Genomic DNA, 13,813 nt, shown 5'->3' with positions numbered 1-13,813 from the left:
TTTAAAGTCTATTCAGAGTCCATATTTTTGCTTCTATAACTATTAAGGGTATAAAATATCCATGTTCTGCTTAGGATGAGCATGGAGTAAGTCTTCAAAACAAGATTTAAAATAGTCTTTTCTATATCAATATAATTTAATAACAGAGTATTTTAATCTTCATTGCCCCACTGAGGACCTTCTTTGTTATAGAATGATACTTAAGTAATTTAGGTATTTGTCACTGTCAATTCTGGAGTCAAAATCCTTGTAGCATCTTGGGGGAGGGGTGTGGGGTGGGAAGGCAGTAAACAGTATTAGATTCCTGCATGATGTCATATCCAGGAAGGCAAAAAGTCCTCTAAAAGCATCAGAAACACTGCTGCTCCCACTGTAGTTACAGACTGTATCAGCCCACCAGGCTCCTTTTCTAGATTCCAAGTTTGTAAATGCTTTAAGGATACAATGCCAAGTTCATCGTGTCTAGATTGATAGGCATTCAGGACATTAAATATAGGAGCTCTAGGCCAATTCTTCATCTGCTTGGCTAACCTCATAAAAGAGTATTGTGAATGGTTCAAGAGAAGGAAGGTGCCAGTGGATGTATTTGTTATGTTCCATTCATTTCTGGGAACAAGTCTGGTTTATCTTAATTTGATCAAGAAAAATAACTTGCTCATGTACTTCTCTAAAGTTAGTAGGGAAAATTTTAACTGCATTATGTCTAAGGCATGTCCTTCATATACACAGCAGATCTCATGTGCCAACATTACAACTAGATGAACGATGTTTCTGTTACAGCTGAATGGGCAATTGAGTCTTTTCTCACTCTTGCCCAACCAGTTGAGCTTTGGAATTATTCAAGCAGTTTGGTTACTTATTGCATCATCTTCCACAGCAAAGTCAAAGATTGACTTAATTATCCTGGTGATTCAGGCAAAAAATACCAAATTCTTCTTCCTTGTGTTAATGTTCTCTTTCTCATATATTAATATAAAAGATAATTCCATTATGCTGGTAATGCTCGGTTGGTTCTGATAGCTTTAGCTTTTCTTGTATTTTGTAATATACAGCAGAAGTTATTAAATGCACCCTTTTCTCTGGTCTATTCTAACAATATGAGTGTTAGATTTTTCATAAAAATACCAATTAATATGAACTAAATAGCATTAGGATATTTATAAGGCTATATTTCAGTTCAAATTTAACCTTTATATATGCCTACTTATTTAACTTTTGAAGTCTTATTAAAACATAATGAATTTTAGGGCTCAAGAAATGATGCCTTTAAACAACATCAAATTAAGCACTCACTATTAGGTGACAATGCTAGAAGGAAAGCCTATCACAAAAGCAAATTAATGATACAAATGAACTGATTCCTTAGATTTGCTGACTCTTATAACCAATTCCATTAATCATTTAATTTTGCTCTGATATTGTGATGTTTCCTCCTACCAAGTGCCTTTGCATTTGTGGAGGGAGAGGTGCCTGGTGGTAGAGGGAGATACCTTTTCTATATAAGCTGTAAAGAGCATAATTGAAGCAGCCATCTGTTAAAATAGAATTTGCAGCTTTCTGATTTCATAGAAGCCATGGTCCATATACAAAATACTCCATAAGACTGACTTTATCTGGCATATGAGATTTGATCAATAAAGGCCAAAAGCAATATGCAGAACCCAGCTGGCAGGTTATCTTTACAGGTCATTGTCAAGGACAGCAATAACTTAAAGTGTGCAACATGTTATCCAATGGAGCAACACAACTTTGGGTTTATTCATTCATCTTTCAATAACAGAAAAAGTATCTTCTCTTTGAATCCATGAACAGACAAAAGAAGTCCAACTAAAAATCAAGTCTTGTTTCCCCAGGCTCAGATCTCAAAGTGATTAGGTGACTAAGGTAATTAAATGCACGACAGTGAAAATTCCAATTCCCAAATATTTTTAAATCAGAAACATTATGTGCCAGGCATCATGCTAAGGCTATGTACTATTTTTGTTTAATATCTACATAAATTAGGTGTTATTACAATCCCCATTCTACATATGAGAAAATTGAGGCTTAGAGAAGTGAAATGCTTTTGCCCAGGGTTTCCTACTAGAAAGGGTGGAGTTGGAACTTCAACCCAGGACTGCCTAAGTCAACACCTCTGCTCTCAACTTTGAGGCAGAAACCATTCTTCTTTCCATTTCTAAGGAAAAGGAAAGAACTAACTTTGAGAAAGGAGGTAATAAATATGGTACTTAATAATTTTATAAAATGAACAACTAAAATCAGAAAGAAAGATCTGCTAACAGTAAAAAAGTTGCCCAGAGCACTTGCAAATCATCCTTATCCCACGGGTTTTAGGGACAAAGTATAACAATTAACTATAAGCTATAAATCTCAGCCCTGGATTAGCACCTTATTTGCAGTGGCTGTTGGCAAGTAATAAAATCTAACTTGTCTTTGCCATTATTAAAAAAAAAACTTATATAGATCCTTTTTTTTCCTTCAGTAGTCAATTATAAGGACTGTGGACAGTAATGACACTTTCCACAACACCTGCAAGGAATGGAGAGGGCACTTTCTTCATGTCTGAATGAGACATGATGGTTGTTAGTTGACAAAAGCTTGAAATATCCATTGCCCATACAGAGATATTCAGACTCAATGGAAATCTCTCCACTTTCCACTGGGAGCAGAGTGGTTTTCTTAGGCCCAGAGAGAGACTACCTTTCTGTGGTCAAGTTCTTAAGATCTCACCTGGAATCCAGGCAGAAGAAATCCTCAGAAGGACTCCAAACAGGGAGAGCATGTGACTGACTCCTGGTACTCAAAGGCACAGGCACAGAGCTGTGTTATATGCAAGGTGGCAGATGGATATAAAGTTATAGGCCCTTTACATGCTTTGTGTAAAGTTTTTATTGGGCATGTACTCTGTGCTAAACACTGTGTGTGTGCACATACTGAGTCACTTCTGTCGTGTCCAACTCTTTGCAACCCTATGAGTTGAAGCCCGCCAGCCATCCCTGTCCATGGGATTCTCCAGACAGGAATACTGGAGGGGGTTGCCATGCCCTCCTCAGGGGATCTTCCCAACCCAGGGATCGAACCTGTATCTCTTAAAGTCTCCTGCCTTGGCCGGTGGGTTCTTTACCACTAGTGCCACCTAGGAATCCTGCTGAACACTGCAGATATTATATATCCATGTATCACACCTAGATAATGGATGTGGGTCAAGGAAACAAGGGAAACGATTTTCCCTTCCAACAAACCCTTCAAATAAGGTCCATTCATCTGCCCTTCCCCTTCCACAGAAGACAGTAGTGAGTAGGACATGAATACATATAACAGGCAGATGGTACTTCATCATCAAACAGTACTGACTGGGGTAAATCCCCTTCCTACATGTGCTCTGAAGTTTTCTCCCTGAAGAGACTATAGGCAATGCTGAATCATTCTATAGCAGTCTTCTTGTGTCTAAACCCTTCAGATCATGAACACCTTGAGACTAGAGTAGAGACTTGGAGTATATGGTCTTGAATGTCCTCTGCCTGGCCCTGTGCCCGGCATTTAGTAAACAAGCATTTAGAATGCTTGTTTACTAAATCAGTGTTGGCAATAGAGCAGGGCTATCCTAGCAGAATGACTTTTAACTGTGGCTAGTTTTCTTTGGCATAAAGTCTGTTGATCATTAGGGAAGTAAACCTGATCCTTGGTTTTATACAAACATCCATCTGAAAAGAACTGCCCAGATGTAAAAGTTACATGGAAGACATCAACAACTATTTATCCCAGGATCTTTTATCTCAGTTTCAAACAGAAGTTATATTGACGGCAAGCAGAAGTTCTGGACAAAGGTTAGGTATTTACTTTTTATTTTGATCCTTGTTCAGCCTGGTGTATTATGAACCTCAATGTTTTGCCACATAAAAACGATGTATAAGGAGATTTTTTTGAGATGCACAACTGTGAATGAATTCTAATTATACACTGTTGATAGACCTTTAAAGACAATATATAAAACTATGATTATAATGGACTTTTTCCTTTCCTCAGATGCATACTATTATGCACTGATTTTTCCCAAGTGGTTTCTCCATGTGCAAGAGTGTTTTCAAAACAACTTGTCAAGAGAAGTTATGTGAAAATTCAGCCACTAGATGGAGTGGCTCTTATAAGCCCTCAGGAATCAATTTGTTACTCAGTTCAGTGGATATAGTTCTTGCTTTGGTTGAGCAACTTCTGCTACAACATTTTATGCATTTTACAACTGAATTAATTTAAACATAAATAAGAAAACATGTTAGAGAGGGTTAAAATGGGTATTTACTATTGCCTACAAAAACAAAATTTCTAATTATTTTTCTGAGGCAAAAGGGCATTGAGAAAATTTAATATATTGATAAAAATTAATTGTAAGTATTTGGAGTTCTGCCTCAAGAAAGTAATTAAGAATGAGTAAAGGAAAGTAGTTATACTGCAAACAAATGACATGTTTATGCCAAGAGATGCTAAAAGTAAGAAGGGAATATCTTGGGAGCCCAAAATCAATTCTAATAACAAACTCAACTCATTTCTATTTTATGAAACATTTGGCTTTCCAATTTTCAATTATGAAATCACCAACACAGGTCATAACTCTGTGATGAAAAAGAATGGACAATTATTTCCTATTCTTACAGAAGCTAAAATGGAATATTTCACAAGAGAAGTTAGTATCTGTTCAAATACTCATACAAATCAAGGATACAGTAGCTTTCTAAATAACTCAGTTTCCTTCCTATCATTTTCTTGCTGGAATAATTTTAAACATTTTTATTGTTAAGTTCAAGGTTCCATTTAAACGTGATTTTAAAAACTAGGTACTTACATGTCACCTACTTTAGTTGAAAATTACCTACTTTAATAAAAAGAATTTCAGTGTGTATGAGCAATACATGATATAAGCAGAAAAAAAATGCTTTCAAGATGCACATTATAATGTACAAACAGAACTAGAAGAATTTGGTTTTAATAATGATGTAAAAATATGTTTTGGAAATGTAACAAATTGTATGCAAGGTCAGAATTTTCATGCCATTGAAACTATGAAGTAGTTCTATTATATTTATTTAAGAGCTTGATTTTGAATTAAGGTTTGTATGATACAGCTATATGATTTTGAACAGAGTTGAGGAACTAAAAGCATTGAGAAAAATGACATAAAGATAAAGAACTGGGAAATAAGATAGTTGAGCACAGGCTGGACATCTCAGCATACATCTTGAAGAACAGTCTGATAAATCACATGTGGTTTGGAAGTGCACACCTAGTTAGTTATTTTATAGGTGTGGTTTGGAAGTGAACACCTAGCTATTTTAGAAGTTGTACATGCGAGCTCAGTCACTCAGTCATGTCTGACTCTTTGCTACGGTATGGACTGTAGCCCTCTAGGCTCCTTTGTCCATGGGATTTTTCTAAGCAAGAATACTGGAGTGGGCTGCCATTTCTTCATCCAGGGTATCTTCCCGACCCAGGGTCTCCTTCATCTCCTACATGGGCAGGCAGATTCTTTACCACTGAGCCACCTGGGAAACAACTTTATAGGTCAATGGCTCTGAAGGGATGCTCTTCAACCAGCAGCATCAGCATCACCTGGAAACCAGAGAGATGTGTAGTCACAGGTCCAACATCAGACCTACAGAATCAAAAACTCTGTGTTTCTGAGTAGGGGCACTTCTGTGTTTTCACAAGGCCTCCAGGAGAGTCTAAGACAGTCTGAGGTTTTAGAACCATTGTTAAAGATGATGGAGACCCGTGAAAAAGATTAGATGAAGGAGGAAAATAGAACTAACCTTTAAGAAGTATCGAGGTTAGATAGGAAGAAAGAATATTCTATGAGTATAGGTTTTTCGATCATTGAAATGGATTGCAAAGGAAGCATAAAATAATATAAAATAACCTCCCACAGAAGATCTTTAAAACCAAGCTTTTTCTATTTGATTGAAATAGAACAATGTAGTCTAGCCTGAAAATGAGGGTAAGGAGTGAAGAACCTCTCAAGGATTTTCAGTCTCCAAGCTTCTCTGCACTTTTTCAGGAAACTTATTTGCTAGATCTTTTGTCCAGCAAAGAAAAGTGGCTTCAAGACATAACATGTACTTACTCAGCTGCAGACATAAATTAAAAACTGCATACCATTTTTTCTTAATTCTGTTTACAAAGCCTAGGCAAAGTTTGATAGGACCGCTAACCATGTCTTTCAACACCATTGTGAAGGAACTCGTGATTATTGAACATAAAAGAACAGGAAAAAATAAAAGTAACACTCCAGCTTATTTTCTTTTTAAGCTGGAAATATTTCTGTTTGCTCTTCTTCTCCCCCAAACCATAAAATAATGTATCACAGGAGATGAACCCAGAAAACGACAAACTAAAATGGAAATTTTGCAGTAGGCCCAACCAATGCAAATCTATTGCAAATTATCTTACAGAACTACCCCGGTAATTATGCAATTTTCACTGCTTATAGCTGGCAGAGATCTTTCAAAAATACCTACAAGTTATAAATACATGGAAATATATCCCCAAGCACTTAAATATATGACTCTGGGCAGACTGTTTCCTCTATAATTATTTCATCAATAAAAATGGATCACAGATTACTCATAATTAGTTTCCTTAGCCGAGGACTAAAATCATTCAAACCTTTCCCCCTTTTCTGGTGTGTATGAACTTAGATCTAATTTTCAAAAGTAGTTGTATATTTTCTAAAGTCATATTCCCACATAGGCAAAAACACAGAATTCTTTGGGCAATCATTTGCTTACTTTGGTTGTGAGCTAATCATGAGCTTACTTTGGTTGTATAACTTTTCCAAATCTTTTTTTTTTCATTTTTCTTCATGTGCATATCACTTGTTCCCCACAACTTGTACAAAAGCAAGAGAAAACATTTGGAAATTCTGGTAGCTATGCATTGAAATGAGTTGAAAATATGATCCGTTTAAGAAATAATGCTGGAATAAACCAGAATACACAGATCACAGTGGTATTAAAATAAACTTCCCTTACAAAGGAATAAATCAAGTTGATTTAAATATAACTGAGTTAGAAGTAAACAAGAGTGACAAAGACATACCACCTATGATAGTGGTTCACTTGCTATATTAAAAACATCTTTTTAGCCACCTGACCAACAGAGTTAGTTAGCGTTACTCGCTCAGTCGTGTCTGACTCTTTGCGACCCCACAGACTCTAGCCCACCAGGCTCTCTGTCCATGGGATTCTCCAGGCAAGAACACTGGAGTGGGTTGCTATGCCCTCCTCCAGGGGATCTTTCTGACCCAGGGATCGAACCTGGGGGTCTCCTGCATTGCAGGCAGATTCTTTACTATCTGAGTCACCAGGGAAGACCAACAGAAATCAAGGTTATAAAATTTCCTATTCAAATGTCTATATGTGAAGGTGGAAATTTGGTTTTATTTTTTTTAAGCATACTGGAATTTATCACCAATTTAAAGGTAAGACTCCTTTTAACTCAATTTACAGAACTCATATTGACTCCAATTATCTCCTCTAAATATATGGCCTAAAGAATGGATAAACAAATGATAAAGGAAAGAGGGGAACCCTCCCATGTCAACATAAACTTTGAAAAACATTCTTTCCTAATTACATTTTATTTTAATTATATTTAAATATACTACTGACATACACAGTTTGTGAAAGCATTTGCCAGTATATTCAACTCCCACAACAGATTGCCTGGCACATCTTTGAAAAACGCTTCTGCTTTTCTTTAAAAAGCAATAGCATAGAATTTGCGAGTGAGAATAAAAAAATAGATATTACACTGTTGAATTTTGGAAACTATGCTGTACTTTATCTCCTGAAGTGAAAAAAATTTTTAATGCTATTCAGAGTTGATAATGATGGTAAGGAATCATGCCAAAGGTATCCAATTTCATGTCAACGAATCCAAACTCTAAACAATTAAAAATCCAAATCAGAGTGGAAAAATAAGACATTAGATAATAAAATATCATACTTCTAGGGGAAAAAGATTTTTCATCTGTGTTAGAAGAAAATGGAACTTAAATCCTTTCATTCAAAAATGCAAAATTTACTTTGAGAGGCTTATTCGAAAGGACAGACTATAATGCAATAATAGCACTAGGGGGTAAAAAACAATGAGTCGGCCAAAAAAAAAAACCAAAAACAAAACCACGAATTCCCATCTGACCAGTCTCAACTCACATGTTCACTAACAAAAGAAAACAAGCAAAGCAAAACTTTGAAAGCTTTCCTAAAGTGCAGGTGTGAACATTTCCCCAGCTGGGGCTAAAACGGAACTCATAGTATTTCAGTACAACTGCAATGACTCTGCCAGACCCATTTGCTCAGATTAGGGGAGTAAACAGTTCTTTCCTCAAAAACCTATATGAATGCACCTCTGAACCTCAGATTTCCATGCTCCCTAAGTTATGAAATAAACCTGTCCAAGTGAAACTTTCAAATTAGAGGAGATTCCAAAGTTATTCACCAATCATCTATATGAAAAGTACTTCCAACATATGGAAAGCAGCCATGAAAATTAGATCAAGAATATATTTGTCATCTCAACTGCCCTAGAAAAACTGTTACAATGAAATGTACTTTATTTTCCATGAGGCACCCTGTTCAGTAAAGAAATATAACCCGGGAAAGCTTTTTAGTAAATATTTTATGGTAAGAACTAGAGGTAATCACACTGATTACTTGAGGCAACAACTTTGACCTCTGATCACTGATATGTGATAGACATACCTATTATCCATGCAGGCCTGTTTGAGATAGTTCATCTAACCTCATATCATTTGAGGAGTACCAAGAGAAGCACTGGAAAACCATTAAAAGAGCCTTCCCCTTTTCTCCTCACAAATTTCCCATAGTTTTAACTTACTTGTAATAGCATTATAATGTGTTTTATCCAAGAAATAGAACTATATGAATATGCATCTTGTGACATAGTGATAACTTTGTGTGTGTGTGTGCATGCTCAGCTGTGTCCAACTCTTTGTAATCTGTGGACTGTAGCCCACCAGGCTCCTCTGTCCATGGGATTCTCCAGGCAAGAATACTGCAGTGGGTTGCCATGCCCTCCTCCAGAGAATCTTCCCAATCCAGGGATGGAGCCCATGTCGCTCATGTTTCCTGCACTGGCAGGCAGGTTCTTTACCATAGTGCCAGCTGAGAAGCCCATAATAACCTTGTGTATCTTCTCCCAACTTTCTTCTCAAAATTAATAAACAACCAGTGAAAACTGTGTTAAACACAACAGTCAGTGTTTATGAGAAAACTATAATTGAATGTGGTGCTGCCCATCCTGGCATCTTCGCAAGATTCTTAGAACATAGGAGACTGGGACAGATTTCCACTCTCCTGGAAAATAAGAACAGTCTTGTTTTGATTCAAGGTGGGTACTTCCTTTGGCCTTGAGTTGTTCATGTCCATCTGCACAGTTCCCTAGAATTTGGACATTTCCCCAAATTTGTAGAATTTATTTAAAATCTGAATCATATGTTCAAATATATCAAGCAACATGTCTCAATTTTTAATTTAGTTGTGATTATACATCCAGGAAAAAAATTTGTTCATATACACATATAAAGGTGTATTTATACATCCTGTCATCTTAAATTCTGCAATCTATAACTTGACATTACATATACTCTGGATGATATTTATTGTTTCTTTTAGTCCAGAAAATATTTGGGAGAAAACTAAGTTGATCTGCAATATGTTATGAGGTTAACTCAATCTAACCTAAGAATATAGATTAGTGGATAAATGGTTATCAAAACATTGAAGAGCAATTTAGTTACAAAGTGCTGAACCTTCCAATCCCTCAAAAACAGGATTCATGTGGTTATACTGTAAAGTTAATATTATCATGAGAACAGGATTAGGAAAGAACTGGAGACTCAGAGGGAAAACAGGAGGCTAAAATTTTACCAATGCAAAATATATCCAGTGGTTTTGATTTCCTCATTAACTTTTCCACCAGCCTTCATCCATGGAAAAAAAAAAAACAAACTCAGAAGAGTTTATGGCGCCTCAAAATATAGATATGCAATATAGAAACCTGGCCTTGGCATAGTTTTTCAAGCAATGTTGGATCCAGGTGATTTCAGAGTCAGAAGCAGAATTATAAATAATTTAAGCCCAAAGGCTGGCTTCACTCTAATTTGTTAGTTCAATTAGAAGATGATGAATACAAAAATAAAAGAGACAGACTTACGCTGGTGGTGACACAGCATCCCTTTCTGCAGGAATGAAAGCTCTCATCTGTGTGCTTCACGCAACGGAGCTACCATCATTACCCCAAGAATAACAGGCAGCAGACTAACAGACAGGCTCCATCTTCCTAACCAAATTCAAGATGCTATAACCAAATCTTGTTTTACTCATCATGTGTTGTGAGGTATTTCCAAGTTTGATTTATTACTCTCTTTTGCAGCATTCCTGGAGAGCTAATTATGGGAAATAATCCTTTTCCTTATTAGGCCAACTGTTTTCTGGGAAGAAACATTTGGTAAGTCTGGTGAACTAAAAACTGCTATGAGAAGTTCCATTTCATAATAGTTTATTCTGATAAGCCAAGTATTCCAATTCTAATTCCACCTAATAGGCAAGACAACCTTAGAGCCTGTCTAAATTTCCTGGTGGTGAATATTAGTTCCGAGTTAAAGCAAAGAAGTATGTCACACCATTGTTTTGAAAGAGTTTTTCAGGCTTTGCCTTAGTAATTTAATAAGCTGACACCGCATACTAAACACATACCAGCACAACCACTGGGATTGCTGCTTTCTTGAGAAAAGAGGTAACCCGATTCAAGGAGTTTTCTTTTGGAAGAGGCTATGACAAGCCACAAATATAGTGGTTCTTCTGGAGAATTTCATTCCCAGCAGTTTCGTCTTGGTAACATTTAACAATTTCACTATTTTAACATTTTGAAATGCCAAAAAGAACACAGTGATCCTGCAGCTAGGCTTATTAGAGAAGAACAATCTCACAGGCGAGACAGGGAGGCACGTGGTCCACTGGGAAAAGGGTAACAGAAAAAGACAGAAAACAGTAGATAACAAACAAAGCCGAGCACTACTCCAGTGTAAGATGGGACTTTTTTTTCACCGGAAGGTGAATCTTCTCTCTCCAAAGTGAATAATGTCATTTACAGCTTCTTTTAAGGGACAGGGCATAACATTCTTTTTAATATGCATATTTACTGATGCTGTCTATTAAAGGGGGAGATATGAATATAATGTGCCTTTTAACCATGAATATGAAAGCATAGTAATTTTCTTTATGGAAGGTCAGAACCAAGCATTACCCCACTGTGGCATTATTTTACCCCAGAAAGGCTTAGGAACACAAGGAAACATTTCCCGGTCAAACACTTGATACCTACCTGAGCCAAGACTGCTCCTTGCCTGGAGTAGAGACATCTTTAGTATAAAAAGAGTTCGTTTACAGTAAGTTCTCTTGATAACCTAAGATAGTTTTAAAAAACCATATCCAAGTGTCTTGCCTAACTGTGGTAACTGTTATTGCACCCTCAGTAACTGCCTGCAGTATGCAATGTTTAAAATTCTGGAGATGCATGGATTCTATTCATGTATAGGTAATCAGAAAATAATCTGTGTCACTTAAGAAACTATACGTAGCCTTTCTGAGAACATTGGTCCTAAATGAGTTAGAGAACAGAGGAGGGGCAAGGAGTACCAGAGAAAAAGAGGACAGAGAAAAAAAATCAATCAGTGTATCTTCTGCAAACTGTCAGCAGGGTGGGATTAGAAAAACAACACTTTAAATCAGATAAAGTCCTATGGGAACCTTAAAGGTTGGTTGCTCTGAGCTTCTCAGGATTCTGCAAAATAGATTGATGGCAGTGGTCACCCATTGATACTCAGTGTCCACTGAGTTTCCCCAGAGAAACTGCATTTCCCCTATTGTTCAAAAGATATTAACTTGGTAATAAAAATGAGAAGAAGTTATGGAACCCACTGAGATATATTTCAACACCTTTAAAACCAGTAGATCTGTTCTAATCTCTTATTGGATTAAATGCCCGAGGATGCTAATACGTGAAGAAAATAACAACAAAGGCAAGAACAGCACTTATCTGAAGGGAAATACAAAAGATGCGAGACAAAATAATGAATAGGCGACTCATTCTTTTCTCATCTGTTCAACTGAAAACTAAAATCAGATATACGCATGATGCTTTTAAACTTTCAAATGACCAAATGACAGTTTCTCAGGTCTGTCACAGCAAACACATTCTCATTCACAGGAGCTGATCATTTGTGATTGTGAGCCTTGGCAAGAAATGTCTTTTAAACAGACAACATCAACTTTTTTTCATCTAATGGCTACTTCTGAATTCAATGGTTCCATCACCATTCAAATTTAGTTATCAGTTAAATGCTAATTTTTTTCCTTAAAGAAAAGTGGTTCCTGTAGCTATATTTTTATATGCAAAAGTTTATTACTTGATATACATTTCTTTATATGACATTTAATAATCCGACTTTGGACAGCTTCTAGGTTTGGTGCAGAGATCGATGTATTTCTTCAGGAAGACTCAGCTGCTGATAGGGTTTAGAGACATTAAGCACCAACTCAAGCACCCGTTTTTCAAACATGCACAATTACACATTTTCCACAAACAGACATCAGTGCATACAGACAGCCAGGTGCTCACACATTCAATAACTAGTAAATGGTAGAAACCTCCAGAAGTAGCACAGACCACAGTTAACAGGCTGGGGCTCTACGGCTTAGTAAACAGTGCACAATTCGCTCACACGGAATCAGAACTCCACGAAGGACACTTGGGAACCACACTGGTCAGCACCCGAGGGGGCGGGAGGCGGAAGAAGTATTTACAAATGCAACTCTACCAGGTCTTACCCTTCGCATCCCCCGGTCCTCGCGGGAGAAGCTCCCTCGGCACCTCTCGCCCGGCGCAGGGGCTGCTTCTCTGCTTGAACGAAACGTCCCCCCACCTGACTCTACGGAGAGCTCTGCCGGGAACCGAGGCGCCCCGCCCGGGCCAGGGGAAGGCACTGGCGCCGCGGGAGCCGGGAAAGAGGCGGAGGCGGAAAAGAAGTGGAGAAGGAAGGGGTGGCCGAGGGAGTCGCGAGAGGGAGGCGGCGCCGGCGCGGGGATGCGGGCGAGGAGGGGTGGGGTGGAGCGGGGTGTGCCTCCGTCGGTCGGTCAGGAAGTCAGTCGGTCCGCTCAGCCCGCGCGCCGGCGTCCCCCTGCCTCCAGCGCCAGCCCGCGACGGTGATCGGGACTGGCGCCCCCTGCGCTCGCGAGCCTCGCCCCTTGCCGGGGCTCCTCGCTGGGTCCTCCCGCTCGCCCCGCCTGGCCCGGCGTGGGGCCGCCCGTTTCCGCCAGCCCGGGCGCCCGTCGCCTCGCCCGGCGCGCGCGGTCCCCGACTCTCCCTGCGCTCGCGCTCTGGCTCCCTCTCGCTCCGGTCCCATTTATGAAGCGCGGTCCCATCACGTGTTAATGAGCCTTTGTCCTGCCCTGGCAGCGGCGGCGGCACAGACCCCGCCGAGGGAACTGTGCGGGGAGGGACCGGCGCGCGGCGCCCGCGGCTCCAAACTTTGCTGGCGCGAGGGGACCCGCCGCTGGCGCCGGCCCCGGGGCCAGAGGGGACGAGCCTCTCTGGGCCGCGTCACCTACTTCTCTTCCTCCACCTCTGCCGCCGCCGCGGTCCCCGGGGGCCCCACTGCCATGACCTGCCTCTCCTTCCAGACACTCTCACACTCTGGCCGAGCCAAGAAAGGGCTCGTGCCTGCACCGGCCCCGAC

At 39.2% G+C, this 13,813-nt stretch overlaps 1 protein-coding gene across 1 annotated transcript in view; it reads right to left on the bottom strand.

Annotated features, from left to right (window-relative positions):
- CNR1 (cannabinoid receptor 1) overlaps positions 1–13,456 on the bottom strand; it is a 29,842-nt gene extending 16,386 nt beyond the window's left edge. The window contains exon 1 of the mRNA XM_069599253.1: positions 12,906–13,456. The gene's annotated coding sequence lies outside the window, so the exon portion shown is untranslated. The remainder of the gene's footprint in view (positions 1–12,905) is intronic.
- Between the last annotated feature and the right edge of the window lie 357 nt (positions 13,457–13,813).

The sequence above is a fragment of the Ovis canadensis genome, chromosome 8 (assembly GCF_042477335.2).
Source record: "Ovis canadensis isolate MfBH-ARS-UI-01 breed Bighorn chromosome 8, ARS-UI_OviCan_v2, whole genome shotgun sequence".
Taxonomy (NCBI): Eukaryota; Metazoa; Chordata; class Mammalia; order Artiodactyla; family Bovidae; genus Ovis; species Ovis canadensis.
The sequence above is the reverse complement of the archived record's forward strand: the minus strand, read 5'-3'. Positions and strand labels throughout refer to the sequence as shown.